The following is a 15576-nucleotide window of genomic DNA, read 5'->3' as shown; positions in this document are numbered from 1 at the left end:
TCTTTTCTTTCAGAGTAGCTTAATTAATTTTTTCTAAGAATGTCTGCATTCATGAAAAATAATGGTATTACAGCAAAGCTCGGCATAAGCTCGGCATTCTTGAGGTTGTATTGCATGATATCCCACTCCTGAAACAAAAGACGTACAAATACAGCTATTGTTGACCATGTTCCATTGCTCAATTATGTTGGTCTCTATTGTAGGTATGCTTCCATCCTAACATCATAATCTCATATTGAGTAACACAGTTTGTTCATGTTTGAAAGCTTCAAGGACACCCAAAGATTGTGAGCTGGGTAATACAGAACGGTTATAAGCCCACTTGTGTGATGCAGTTAGCATTATCTACAAACCAGCTTTCCAATTTCAGTAAGTGCAGATAGCCTTGGCCTCATTCCATCTGCAAATAATCGACACAAACACCAACATTAACTTGACTGGGTGCTCCTGGAGGAAGAAAAAAGTGCTTTTGAACTGATGGTCAGTTGAAACACACTGACCCTGTTAAAAAAAAACACACCGACCTACAAGCAGGATTCTCAGTGTATATTAGCAAGTAGTACATTGCTGAATTCAATTGAAGAAGCTCGAGTTCTTGGATACCATCTGAGGTGCAGGTGCATTGGCTGAAGGTAAATTTTGATGCCACTCTAAACCTGAGAAATTCAGTTAGCATCAACTACAAATCATTCCAAATTAATAGCTACCAGCAGCACCAAAATTCAGTTATATTATATAAGCATTAAACTTGAGCTATCTGTAATTCCTACTTCATAATAAAGGTCTATTTTTACCCGCAAAAAAAAAAAAAAAACTTGACCAGCAAAACATAGCAGTGAGCAGGAGCACGCGAGCATCCCAGTCCCACACGCGACCACATCTAGCAGTAGCATCAGCCAGAACACAACATCTCTATGTTCTTCTCTATCTATCCAAAAATTCATCACCCTAATATCGACACGCGTGAGAAGCCGAGCCCCAATCCTGTAGGAAATATGTGTCCTGCAACTTTATTCAAACTACTTGGTATTATCAATATTTGGAAAACCTTATATGGAATCGTACGTGTGTTAGCACATGGAACTGCTTTTGTTGTTTGGCATGGAATTAAATATATACTTGCTGGAATATACTTAGTGTATTATATACCTAAGGAAGCTGGTCGATTATCAATGGAATACAATGTATCCGCGTATACATTGGAAAGAATACCCGGGTACATTGATAATTGGAAGGAACTATGTCATGGTTAGATTACAGCCCTAATGTCGACTTACATGATTACTGGAATTATTACATGATCATGACACATTGCTCACAAGTGCGTGTTCCTGGGACTAAACGGGTAGAATCCGTTAACAGACAAATTATATCGTGGTTGGTAGTTTGATCTGGACTCTATCCCGGAAACTAGTTTAAACAACTAGGAATCTTATCTGGAAACACAGTATAAGAAGGTCCCTACCCCCTAGCCTCGGATATGCGAATTGTGAGCGGCACCACGGATAAGCGCAGAGGAATAGGGGGTAGACCACAAATCTATTCTCTTCTACATTGGTATCAGAGCGCACGGTTTTAGGGTTAATGGCGATTAACCGGAATTTGGTACGGTTAGTTTAGCCGTGAGCTCGTTTCCGATCTGAGGGAAAATTCCGCTGCAACTCTGCATGTCCACCGCACACAGGAAGGGAAGCCACCGTCTCGCTGAACCACAGGGTCTCGATCGATTCCAGATCGATCTAAATCCCGTGACTCCAGATTCCGCCGTTGACTCCAGGAAAAGCTCCTCGCGCCGTCACCTTCACCGCGCTGGTCGTCGACCCAAGGTTCTCCCACGCCGCCCCGCCGATCGCCGCGGAACCACGCTGCCCTGCCAGCCGCCGCTGAACCACGCCGCCCCGCCGGTCGCCGCGGAACCACGCCGCCCTGCCAGCCGCCGCTGAACAACGCTGCCCCGCCGGTCGCCGCGGGATCACGCCGCCCCCAAGGCATCAGCAGCACCTGCGCCACCGACACCAGACCGTTCTCCATCGATCTCGTCGTCCTGCTGTGCCTCGAAGGCAAAACCTCCACAGTACGATCAGGTAGCGCCCAAGTACTCTGTCTCCAACAAGCTGGTTGCTTGGAATCCGAAGGTCAAGCCTGTTTTGCTGCTACTGTTCTGTGGTGTTCTCTGCTGTTACGGGGATAGTCTCCAATGGCTTCAAATAGCGTTTTTGCTGAGTTGCTTAGATCGTACAAGCTGGATGGCACGAATTTCACTGTTTGGAAGAGGAAACTCATGTTCCTGTTAACTGCTGAAAATTTGGACTACATAGTTGGGAAGCCTGCACCAAAGGAACCAGCCAATGATGCAGACGATGAGACAAAGGAAGATTATCAGGAAGAGATGAAAGAGTGGACAAAGGACAATAAGAAGGCTAGGATTTTCATACTTGGTTCAATGTCTGATTCTTTGGCTAGTGAATATGAATCGGAGGTAACTGCATACAAAATTATGAGCAGATTGGAGCAGGATTATGGAGAAGTTTCATTGGTGAGGGTGCTCAGTTTGGTCAATAGAGTTTTAAATACTAAGATGACAGAAGGTGGGTCTGTTAATGAACACTTAAACAAGTTGTGTGTAGTAAATGAGGAATTGAGGATTGCTGGATATCCTTTCTCTGAAGAAGTGCAAGTTATGATTGCGCTCAACTCTTTGCCGCACACTTGGGAACAATTCAAGATGTCATTCTGTCATTCAGAGAGAGTAATTAACATGCGCAATTTGAGGTATCATTTGCACATGGAAGAAGATAGGAAGTCTTCACAAGGGAAAGATAAACACTCACAAAATCATGAGTTACACCTTGGTGAAGAAAGGAGGCGTTGGCAGAAAGGGCGTCAAGGTGGTGATCAGAGGGACAAGATCAATAGGAAGAGGGGCTGGGATGATCATACAAATAAAGGAGCCAACTCTGATTTTGATAAGAGGAATTTTAGATGCCATGGTTGTGGAGATTCTGGGCATTTTCGCAAAGACTGCCCAAAGAAGAAAAAGGTATACAAGCCAAATGAGAAGCCTAGGATGCATCATCAAGACAAGCGTCATGATAGGAAGAAGGACAATTCTTCCCCTGATGGTACGTGTGATTTATTTGTGTGTTCAGAATCATTATTTACTACTTCTGCTTCAGACCATTGGGTAGTAGATTCTGGTTCCACTTCGCATATTGCACGGAATAGTGATTGTTTCACTTCTTTAACACCTATACCAAAAGGCACTAGATTTATTTATCTAGGAACAACTGCAAAAGCTGATATACTGGGCATAGGTGATTATGTTCTTAAACTCCCAAAAGGAGGAAAATTAATATTGAAAGACACAGTCTATTCCCCTAGCATGAGAAAGAATCTAATCTCTGTTTCTAGACTGGAATCAATTGGATTTAAAGTTTTATTTGGAGATTGCAAGGTTAAAATACTGATGGACGGAATTTAGTTCAATCAGGAAATAGATTTGATGGTCTTTATTATATTGAGGATTTCCTAGATATTGATAAAATGGACTGCATGGTCACCGAACAAAATTCCGTACTGAGGAATATAAATGGTGATAATAATTGTTCGGAGTCATACCTTTGGCATCTTCGGTTGGGTCATATCTCAAAGAACAGAATTAAAAGGTTAATTAGTTCTGGAATTTTAAACTTCAAGTGGGAAGACTACGGCATTTGTGAGGCATGTGTCGTAGGAAAAATGACTAGAGCACCCTTTCCCAAGGCCTCAAGGTCAAGTGAACCACTTGATATAATTCATTCAGATATTTGTGGGGAAATGTCTACACCCACAATAGGACAGAAACTCTACTTCATTACATTTATAGATGATTACTCAAGGTACGGTTATGTTTATCTCATTAAGCATAAATCGGAAGGTTTTGGCATGTTCAAGATTTTTAAAGCTGAAGTAGAGAATCAACTCAATAAAAAGATTAAAGTGCTAAGAACTGATCGTGGTGGTGAATACACATCAGGAATTATGGATGATTTTTGCAAGGAAAATGGAATTGTTCATCACTATACTTTACCTTACACTCCGCAGCAAAATGGTGTGGCTGAAAGGAGGAATAGAACCTTAATGGACATGGTTAGGTCTATGATGGCATACTCTGATCTTCCTTTATCTTTTTGGGGAGAGGCGCTTCATACAGCTATTTACTTGCTTAATCATTCACCTTCTAAGTCTGTTAGCTCTACTCCTTATGAATTTTGGAAAGGGAGGAAACCTACATTGCTGAACTTAGCTGTGTGGGGCTATAATGCCCAAATTAGAGTTCCTAGTCAACTGAGAACTAAACTGGAACCTAAGATTTTTCCAGGAATATTTATTGGCTATGCTTCTGGTTCAAAAGGTTATAGATTTTATGATGCTGAAAAGAAAAGGCTAATAGAAAGTAGAGATGCAGTTTTTCTGGACCAGGATACACCTCGCCGTGCTAAACGTGCGAGAGTGGAATTGTTAGCAACCCCAGAGGATGCAAGTGAACTAAATACTGAAACTGATTCTAATAATCGGGAAACTCCATCTACCGTTGAAATTAATGGTGGCACTCCCTCAACTAGTTTACCTAGGAGAAGTGGGAGGAATGTAGCTGCACCGTCATATCTTGATGATTATTATGTTTTTATGGGGGAAGTGCACTCTAAAACTTGTAGTTTAGAGGAAGAACCAAAATCTTTTAAACATGCCATGTCTTGTCCTGAATCTAAATTATGGATGGAAGCCATGCGTGAGGAACTAGACTCCATGGAAAGAAATAAGGTTTGGGAATTGGTTGATCTACCTAATAACCGGAAACCAATTGGGTCTAAGTGGATTTTTAAAAGGAAATTGAATGCTTCTGGTGATATTGAAAAATATAAAGCTAGACTGGTTGCTAAGGGGTACACACAAAGGGAAGGCATTGACTTTGTGGAAACTTTCTCCCCTGTAGCTAAATTTACTTCTATTCGAATATTGGGTGCATTGACTGCATACTTTGATCTAGAATTGCATCAGATGGATGTTAAAACTGCTTTTCTCAATGGCCATTTAGATGAGGAAATTTATATGTTGCAACCTGATGGTTTTATTGAAAAGGGAAATCAGGGAAAGGTATGCAAGCTAAATAGATCAATTTATGGTCTTAAACAAGCTTCGCGACAATGGAATATCTTGTTTGATAATGCTATAACATCATATGGGTTTACTATGATGGAAGGAGATCATTGTATATATTTTAAAATAGTGGGAGGAAATTTTACACTCTTATCGCTGTATGTTGATGATATACTTATTGCTTCTAGTAATAAGGAAATGTTGGTAGAAGTTAAAACATGGCTTTCTTCTGCATTTGATATGAAAGATATGGGAAACGCTTCTTATGTTTTAGGAGTGGAAATACTTAGAGATCGGAATAAAGGAACTTTGGGTTTGACTCAAAGGAATTATCTAAAATCTGTATTAAAACGATTCTCTATGGAAGACTGCAATCATGCTTTTGTGCCATTAACGGCAGGAATAAAACTCAGTGAGGAAATGTGTCCTAAAACTCCTGAGGAAAGGAAGAGAATGGAAAATACTCCATATGCTTCTGCCTTGGGATCTCTGATGTATGCCATGTTATTCACACGTCCTGACTTGTGCTATGCTGTTGGACTTTTAAGTAGATATCAAAAGAATCCAGGAATTGAACATTGGAAACAAATAAAACATGCTCTTCGTTATGTTAAAGCGACACTGGATTATTCTCTTTGTTTTAACTTGAAGGATTTACAGCTGCAGGGTTATACTGATGCCGATTGGCAGGGTGATCCGGACGACCGAAAATCGACTTCTGCATATCTATTTATACTTGCGGGTGGTGTAATATCTTGGAGAAGCAAGAAGCAAGATTCAGTGGCAGTGTCTTCCATGGAGGCGGAGTATATTGCCGCGTCTGAAGCTGTGAAGGAGGCTGTCTGGTTGAAGGAGTTTCTCTCAACTTTGAAGATCATTGAAAGCGCAAGAAAACCTGTGGTGGTGTATTGTGATAATCAGGCTGCGATTAGGGTTGCCAGAGATCCCAAGTATCATAGCAAAAGCAAACATATTGAGGGAAGGTATCACTACATACGTGATGCTATTAATAGACTTAAGTCAGTGTGTTTAGAATTTTTACCTGGTGTTAATATGGTTGCTGATCCCTTGACTAAGCCGCTTAGTCAGGAGATATTTGGTAAACATGTTAAGGCTATGGGTTTACGGATTTTTGAATAATCGTTTTGGACAAGTGGGAGATGTAGGAAATATGTGTCCTGCAACTTTATTCAAACTACTTGGTATTATCAATATTTGGAAAACCTTATATGGAATCGTACGTGTGTTAGCACATGGAACTGCTTTTGTTGTTTGGCATGGAATTAAATATATACTTGTTGGAATATACTTAGTGTATTATATACCTAAGGAAGCTGGTCGATTATCAATGGAATACAATGTATCCGCGTATACATTGGAAAGACTACCCGGGTACATTGATAATTGGAAGGAACTATGTCATGGTTAGATTACAGCCCTAATGTCGACTTACATGATTACTGGAATTATTACATGATCATGACGCATTGCTCACAAGTGCGTGTTCCTGGGACTAAACGGGTAGAATCCGTTAACAGACAAATTATATCGTGGTTGGTAGTTTGATCTGGACTCTATCCCGGAAACTAGTTTAAACAACTAGGAATCTTATCTGGAAACACAGTATAAGAAGGTCCCTACCCCCTAGCCTCGGATATGCGAATTGTGAGCGGCACCACGGATAAGCGCAGAGGAATAGGGGGTAGACCACAAATCTATTCTCTTCTACAAATCCTCCCTCAGGTCAGCACCAGAATGAGCATGCCAGCCCCATCACCCCTCCACCACGCGCAGCTGCTAGAGACGCACGCCTGTGCTCGCCGGCGACAGAGCATGGGCAGGAGAACGCGTCCTCTGCTCAGAAGACAGGGCGGTGCATCCACTGCTCCACCTCACCCTCCGGCTTTGCATGACATCTGGTCCCGATTTCTGAACCATATCCTCCACCATTCCTGCTCTCTCTCTCGTTCTGGTTCGGCCGTAATTTGAAGGAGGTTGCTGCAGTCGGCGCTTGGCGCGGGGCTGGCTGCCGGCCTCCAGGAGGGAGGGTGGGGTGCAGCGCACGGGCAGGAGACATACGCGTCCTCTGCTCAACAGAAAGCAACGGCCTGATACCTCGCCAATAGTCCTATCCCGGGCGCAAGGCCATGGGCAATTGCAGCCGACAATAATAACCAGGCGCGCGGGCACCAGCCAGTGACGTCGGCGGAGCCTCTCCTCTCGCGCTAATCAGAGTGGCCAACTCTCATCGGCTTCGCTTCCGCCCCCTTCTTGCGGGAAGAGAGGCGGGGAGAATGGGAATTTGTCGGCGATAGGTGGGCTGCGCCGTCCAGTGGAGCGCAGAGAAGCAGCGAAGCAGCCCACGATTAGTTGGAAGAGAAGCAGCGACGCAGGAAACAAACAAACAGCGAAACATTATTTTGATGGCATTGGTGCGTAATATGCGATTTGGTGGGAGGGCAAAACGGTCTAAAAAAAAGTTGGACGAAAATTTTGGCAGAAACCTTAGCTCCTTTATTATTAGGTATAGATTTAAAAACTGTATATTTATGTTTCAAAAAATTGTCACATTTATTCCGTGAATACATACATATGTCATGAATACTCGTGCAAAGTTTCGTTAGAGATTGCATTGTATTTTGAGCTACAGGAAAAAAACAAATTTGTTGCTACGTATAGTGGCATATATTTGTCAGAAATTTGTCTTTTTTGTATAGCTCGAAATACAACATATTTTTCTACAAAATTCACACCGTATCTTCGAAATGTTTATATGTATGTGAGTATTTAATATCAATTTTTTTGGAGTTCGAAAAATATGATTTTTAGAAAACAAGAGCACTGGTGCTCATGTGCCAAAGACACTTTCCGGCCCTCTCCATCCTAAAAGACAAATCTTATGGAAGGATGGCTACTCTCTCTTACATGTTCTCACTCTTGATAACGAGATGGGACTAAAAATCACTGGCAATGATTCGTATCTAGTGACATGTATTCAGAGCGGTGGTTCACCAATGACGAATCTAATTAAGTATACGCCACAATGAGTGAGGTAGCCAGGTACTGTAAGTACGTAATTCCTTTCTGTTAAGTTTTCCTTGCTGTTGAAAGATTAAAAAATCTTTTGAAGTGGCATGTTACCTGCATGCACCGTCACCACCGATGTCAACATTACTGAATGTCAAAGTGTCCTGCACGGAGCACGGCGCCGCGCATGCTGAACAGGTTCGGTCCTCGTTACACACGGGCACAGTCACCGCCTGCCCTCCGCCGCCGCGCCGCCATGTTCCTCTTAGCGTGGTCGGTGCGGCCGGCCACGACAAAGGCGACCAAAAACTAAAAAAAAGGCCGAATTGATTTGCGGTCAGATTTTACAGTAGTCTGGGCTATTCCCAGCCCGCGTTCCCGCTCGGGCCCAACAGTCCGCACGGCCCAAGCTCGGTCGAACATGCCGCAACATCGCTCACAGGACCCGCCGGTGCCCGCCTCGTCCGCCGCCACCCACTCTGTCTCACAGCTGTGGCAGGCAGGTTTAGAGCATGTCTAACGGACCCCCTAAATTTCTGCCCCGTATAACATGAGTAGAGGGCCCTGTATTCGATTTCGATCAGCCGAAAACTCGTTCGAGCTAGCAGACCCCGTATCCCGAAACTGTAAAAGAGTATATTCTTAAAATATGCCAAATTATTTTTTTCTTTTTTTTCTCATCTTCCTCCTCTCTTTCTTCCTCCTCTGGGCACTGCACGCCACGGCCCAAATCGGGCGACGCCCCCGCCCCCGCCCGACACGGCCTGGCCTCCGGCCGCCCCGTCCCGCACCGGCCTCCGGCCGCCCGCCGCCACTCCCCGTCGCGCGACGGCCTGCTCCCGCCCGCCACGGCCTCTCCGGCGGCCCCCGCCCCGCACCGAACTCCGGCCGCCCCGCCCGCCACGGCCCCGTCGCGCGACGCCCCACCCCGCCCGCCACGGCCCGGCCTCCGGCCGCCCAGCCCACCACGGCCAGGTCTTCGGCCACCCCGCCCCCAGCGGCCACGGCCGGCCTCGAGGCGCCGCCGCCACGGCTGCTGCTGCTCGTCGCGCCCTCCGGCCTGCTATTGCTCGTCGCGCCATGCCCTGCACGGCCTCCGGCCACCATGGCCCTGTCGCGCGACGCCACCCCGGCCGCAACCGACGCGAGGCACGAACGATTTCCTGGAAAAAAAAAGCCCGCCACGAGTGGGGGGTTCGCCCTGTATTCAGCCTCCCACCCTGTACTTGTAAGGGGCGAGGAGCCGCCCCGTAGCCAAAACTGTAAAAATTCGATACCGGGGGCTGATTTACGGGGTCTGTTAGACGGCCGGGTAGAGCTCTACCCCGTATATTGGCGGTTATTTTACGGGGTTGGGGCTTTTAAGGGGTCTGTTAGACATGCTCTTAGGTGGAACGCCTAGGTGGCGTGGTCAGGGTGTGGGACGTGCCACCCACAGGCTTTCTGCATTCCGGGATCCGTTTGCATGATTTCAAAGCTTCATATCATCAATCTTTGTAAAAATATTGATTCCCCAAAAAATCCCAGATCCATTTGACTACGTATAGGTCTCTAAAGTAAAAAAAACCAGTAAATTGCTGTTATGCAGAGTTATAACTAAAATAAAGGGATCATTGAAAAATCCCCAATAACAATATAAAAAATTGATATAACCTTATATGAGATACAAATATGAAGAAATATGTGGCAATAAACTACAAAGTTCATGTATGCAGTTTAGATGCATTAGTGTGTGTTCATGTTGTTCGGGTCTCTGTTAGGTTTGGCTCTAGATGTTTGTGGCGTGCTAGATATTTCATTTTGAAAAAAGCGAATCTACGGAAAAAAGGGAAAACTGACACAACCCAGCTCTTTTCTCTCTTCCCTCCTCTCCACCTTGCTTCCCCCTGCGACACGTGGCGAGCAAGGAGACTACTTCCTAGAGATTTTCTGGCACCACAACGCACCACTTGTCGCATACGGAGCGAGTTGTCTTCCCTTCACGAAGGTCGGCCTTTTTTTAACGATTTCGCTAAGGTAGCTCTTGTGAACGATTAATGACAAGCAGTTTACTGCTGTGTTTGGTAACAAATTGCAATAATGGGCCACTTTTTCTCGTAAGTGAACATTGAGCATCAAAGTGTGTAATATGAGATAGTCAGAGAATGCGGGATTGGCAAAACAAAAAAAATGCAAATTTAATGCTTAATACACTATGGTATACAAGTCAAATACACAAGTCACTGTTGATGGAACATTTCATGACAATTAGAGTTGATGGACATGCGATAACTAGCTAATAATATAATATAACAACCAAAGTTAGTGAAATGTACACAAAAGTGTAAAAAGATACAATGACATTTATCTGTGATGTTTAGACATAGAGGAGAATGACAGCTTCTTTTGATGTAAACAAATGCTAACACATTACCATATCATCCTGCCATTGTTATATATGGACAATGAGAAACATCAATTTTTTCTAATAGTGAAATATCAAATCATCTATATACTAATATAAAAACTAAATAGTTGCAAATCATTGCACAACTGTTAAATAATAGCTTGCTTCTCTCTGGATCAACAATACAACCTTATAACTATCTAGTAAAGGGTCTGAAGGATATCGTTGATTGATGTAATTGATTGCTCATTGTTTAGAAAGAGTGGGACTATGCGATGAGTCGGGAAATGACTTTTGTGTTCTTCATGTGTTTGACATATTCCAATCACTCAAATATTTTTGTATAAAAATGTATTAAATACATCACATAAGTATGCGGATTAAAGGAGACACCTATTATACAAGATACATATGTTGAGTATTTCAAAAGGCATAAAATAAGATCGGTACAACAAGAGACTCTTAGTGGCTACTTATCCTTATCCAATACCAAGTCACTCTTCTACAGCGAGCACAAGTTCATAAGCTTACTTTATAGTGAATTTCTCGTGGTACATATGGGGGAAGACGCCCCATTTTTAGGGTTATCCAAGGTCAAGATCGTTGGATAGGTGCCACATGGAAATCTCTCCAAAGCGTATACGACTACAACAACTCTACTCTGGAATTTATTTCATTAAGTACCTTTGTCTAGATAATTCCTATTTATCGCAAATGATATTTTCTTACACATTCTATTTGAAAACATATTCTTCTGTTTCTCACATTTTTTAACATGGTAAATAGTGTACTAAATAACCTTCATGTTTGATTAGTCGCTTGCGTACTTCAAATATTCACAGAAGCTTAGCAAGTGTGAATCACACGATGTATTATGTTGGAAGTTGATGTGTCCGAATCGCATCGTGTTTTTCGTACACCACATGTGTCTAACCGAATTTTATTTATTATTGTCTGTATTTTCTAAATGTTGCTTTCAATATGCTTAGATCTTTTATTTGTTGTTTTGCAAGGTTATTAGGTGTTTTAAATCTCATGCGAACACTTGAATTGGAATATAGGCTTTGGGGTTAAACCGAAAATCATGTTCTCGGATTTCATTTTTTGGGAAATTTTGAACACTGAAAAAACAATGTAAACCAAGTTTTTTCATGAACCATAATTTTTGTTAAGTGGGGATTTGGGTCATCGAATGTAAGCGGGGATGGAAGAGACTGACGACACCTCTTTGCATTTGTGAGCGAGATGGCAGGGCGAAAGAGCCAAAAGAGCTCGGGCGATGGAGGGAGGGAGTGAAGCTCTCCATCGATCCACACAGCTGTTAGCCCGTGCACGTGTGATAAAATAACTGAATTAACTTAAGCAGATCGATCAGATTCAGATGGTAATGGTATGAATGAATCGTGAACTTTTTCGTGTGATTCAGATCCATCGTCTCGTCGGTCGCCTGTGGCCGCGGGAGGGTGCATGGATCGTGAACATTTTCGTACGGCGCCGTGCCGTCGCCACGCGCGCCCCAACTCCCAAGCCCCCAAGCATGGGACATGGCTCGATCGCCGCGCTTTGCCTTACAAGGAAAGCAAAAGCTGATGAACTTTCTAGCAAGTTCCCAGCTGACGGCGATTTACACAAAAATAATCTTTTGTTGAAAAAACGCACAAAATGACCTTCCGGACAAACTATTTCACGCCTCTAACCTTTTTTTGTGGCGCCCTTGCGAAGGGCGCCACACCTGTCTATGTGGCGCCCGTGGGAGCGGCGCCACACATTGTCGGCAGACAAGCTCGAGCCGTCACGTATGACAGAATGTGTGGCGCCCTTGCGAAGGAAACCGTGGCGCCCTTGCGAAAGGCGCCACATAGAAGGGTGTGGCGCCCCTGCGAAGGGAGCCACATAAAAAGGTTAGAAACGCGAAATAGTTTGGCTGGAGGGTCATTTTATGCTATTCTTACCCAAAAGGGTTATTTCTGTGTAAATCGCCCCAGCTGACGGATGGAAAGAAACGTTGGAGATCGACGCTCTGTTTATGCTAATCTTTGTTACAGTACGTAACCGTGTGAGAGTGGCAGAAAGGGCGCGGCCACATGGAGCGCACTGGAAGTCGAGGCCGAACATGCATGCATGAGTAAGGAAGGGTGCAAGTCCAATTTTGTTTACCCTTTGCGAAATGGATTCAGAGAGCTAGTGCACAATGAGCTAGCTAGTTGTGCTACTCATTTGTTTTGTGCATTGTTAGTTCTCCGCATTTGGTTGATGGGTTTGCCTGTGATTCGCAGATCTCTGAGACCAAAGATGAGCCAAAAAAAGGAAGTATTTTAGATGGCATCTATAGCAAGGTTAATGCGACTGGCAGATCTCTGAGGCCAATATTACAAATTAAGTAATTCTACATGGCAGTCGGTTGCTATCCATGCCATCAATACCAGTACAGGACATAAACAAAAGAAATTCTACTCCCACGTCTTGGTCTAAATTTAAATGTATCTAGACATGACTTGATATACATTCAAATTTATGCAAATCTACCACATATTTATGGGAGAGAGGAAATATTAAGTTATTTTGTGATTGATAGATTAGAAAAAAAAATCTAAGTGTCAGCCTCTCAAGAAACCAAGCATCGCCTCCGTCTCCATATCCACCTCCTCGATAGATTAGTTCATCCTCCTTTGGCTGGCCACACCACCATTGAGGGAGGTGGAGAACCCGATCTGTGTGCAGTTTTCAATCAAAACATTGATTTTAATAGATAATGATATAGCTTTGGTAGCCATTTTCTTGTTGGCCTTCACCTCAATGGAGATATCATCGTCTATAACAAGTGATCTTCGGCTATTTGTTCGACGACAAGATCTCATTCCCAACATTGTGTTGGAAAATTAAATTTCTCTAGGTGCGGCCCTTCAGATCTCGTTTCGTCATATCGATTTTAAATTCTTTCTCATGGTTGTTGCGAGGAGGATTATCCTTACAATATTTGTCCCGGTTGCTATGCCTTCCACAATAGTAATATCGTTCTCTTAGCTCCCATCAACATTAACCAGGCTATTTGGTTACTTTTCTCTAGCATACGGGTGGTTGATGTTGATTAACTATTTTAATGGCTGCGTGGGTGCACGCAACCTTGAGTAAAATTACGGGAGAACATTCTTTAGGTGTGGTTCGGTTTTCATTGTCTAGCTTTATAAAAAAAAAAATTTATCATGGAAGAGAAGGAAGAGTTTAAAGATACAGTAAAAAAAGAGTTTAAAGATCTCGAAAAAAATTTATTTATATTTTCTTTTGCAATCGCACGAGACAACTTATACATCTCTACCATTACGATAGTAGTACTATAAGTATATGTTATACATATGCATGCATGGTATTGTATTCACTGTAACGAAAAAGTGTCCCGCCTATGTGTTGCATGCATGCGCCACCACCACCAATGTCAACGTGTATAGCACGGAGCACGGCGCCGTGCTTGTTGAACAGGTTCGGTCGTCGTTACAGACGGACAAGGTCACCGCCTGCCCCTCCGCCGTCGCGCCGCCATGTTTCTCCTAGCGTGGTCGGTGCGGGGAAACCTATACACCGACCAGGTCGGTGGCTACCGGCCACCGCACACCCCCTGATCGGGTATGGGCCAGGCCCAATTCGCTGTCTTTTTTTGGTTTTCTGTTTCTTTTTTCGTTTTTTTATTTTTTTCCTTTTTTCCTTTTTCTTTTCTGTTTTCTTTCTTATTTTTGTTTTTCTTTCTTCTTTTTTTTCAAAATAAAAAAATATTCAAATTAAAAAAATGTTCAAAGTCAAAAAGTGTGCAAATTCGAAAATGTTCAAATTTGAAAATTGTTCAAATTCGAAATTTGTGCAAATTCAAAAATCGTTCAATTTTCGAAATTTGTTCAAATTCAAAAACCGTTCAATTTCAAAATTTGTTCAAATTCGAAAATCGTTCAATTTTCAAAATTTGTTCAAATTCGAAAATCGTTCAATTTCAAAATTTGTTCAAACTCGAAAAATTGTTCAATTTTTGAAATTTGTTCAAATTCGAAAATCGTTCAATTCGAATTTTGTTCAAATTTAAAACTGTTCAGATTTAAAACAGAGAAAAAATGAGAAAAGAAAAAGAAAAACAAACTTGGGCCGGCCCATCCGGAGCGAATCACAGCAAACAGTCTCAGCAAATCGTGGGCCGGCCCAACAAAGATCTAGGGGGGTGGTCGGTGGCTGCTATACACCGACCAGGTCGGTGTAAAGCAGCTCCCGGTCGGTGCGGCCGACCACCGAAAGCGCCCAAAACAAAAAAAGGCCGAATTGATTTGCGGTCAGATTTTACAGTAGTCTGGGCTATTCCCAGCCCGCGTCCCAAGCTCGGGCCCAACAGTCTACACGGCCCAAGCTCGGTCGAACTTGCCCCAGCATCGCTCGCAGGACCCGACTGGGCCGGCCGTGCTTCCCCGCCGCCTCGTCCGCCGCCGCCAACTCCGGCTCACGGCTGTCACCGGCAGGCTCCGGTTCCGCCCCAGATTATGCGTGACGAGACCACGGCCGGCGGCGAGCTACCGAGGTAAGGTTCAGTATGGCCACCGCTATACACCCCAGGCATTGGTTCGGTTGGTGACGCGCATTAATTTTCGAGTTCTTGTCCGTTGGGTAAACCTGCTCTAGATGCCATTGTTCATCGCGTTCCACGAAATCGGTAGTAGTATTTTTTTGCGGCTAAAATCGTTAGGATTTGCTGGAATGCCTTGCGTGCGTCGCGCTGTGTTGGCCCCATTTACTCGAATCAGATCGTTGGGGGCTTCAACTTCAAGTAGCCTGCACAATATGATTATACGGCCTGCATCCACCCTGATACACTCGCACTCTGAATATCTAGTGGTGATTCATAATAGGAATACGTTGGAAGGGGATAGATGAAAATCCCAACCGAATTGCATCGTGCTGATGAAGGTTTGTGGAGTTTGAACAAATTCTGAATGTTTAGTGGCTGAACTGAGGACGGTTTGCGTCTCTTACCTTCTTCAGATCAATCGAAA

Source organism: Lolium perenne, chromosome 7 (genome assembly GCF_019359855.2).
Source record: "Lolium perenne isolate Kyuss_39 chromosome 7, Kyuss_2.0, whole genome shotgun sequence".
In the NCBI taxonomy this organism is placed as follows: domain Eukaryota; kingdom Viridiplantae; phylum Streptophyta; class Magnoliopsida; order Poales; family Poaceae; genus Lolium; species Lolium perenne.
Note: the sequence above shows the minus strand (reverse complement) of the source record.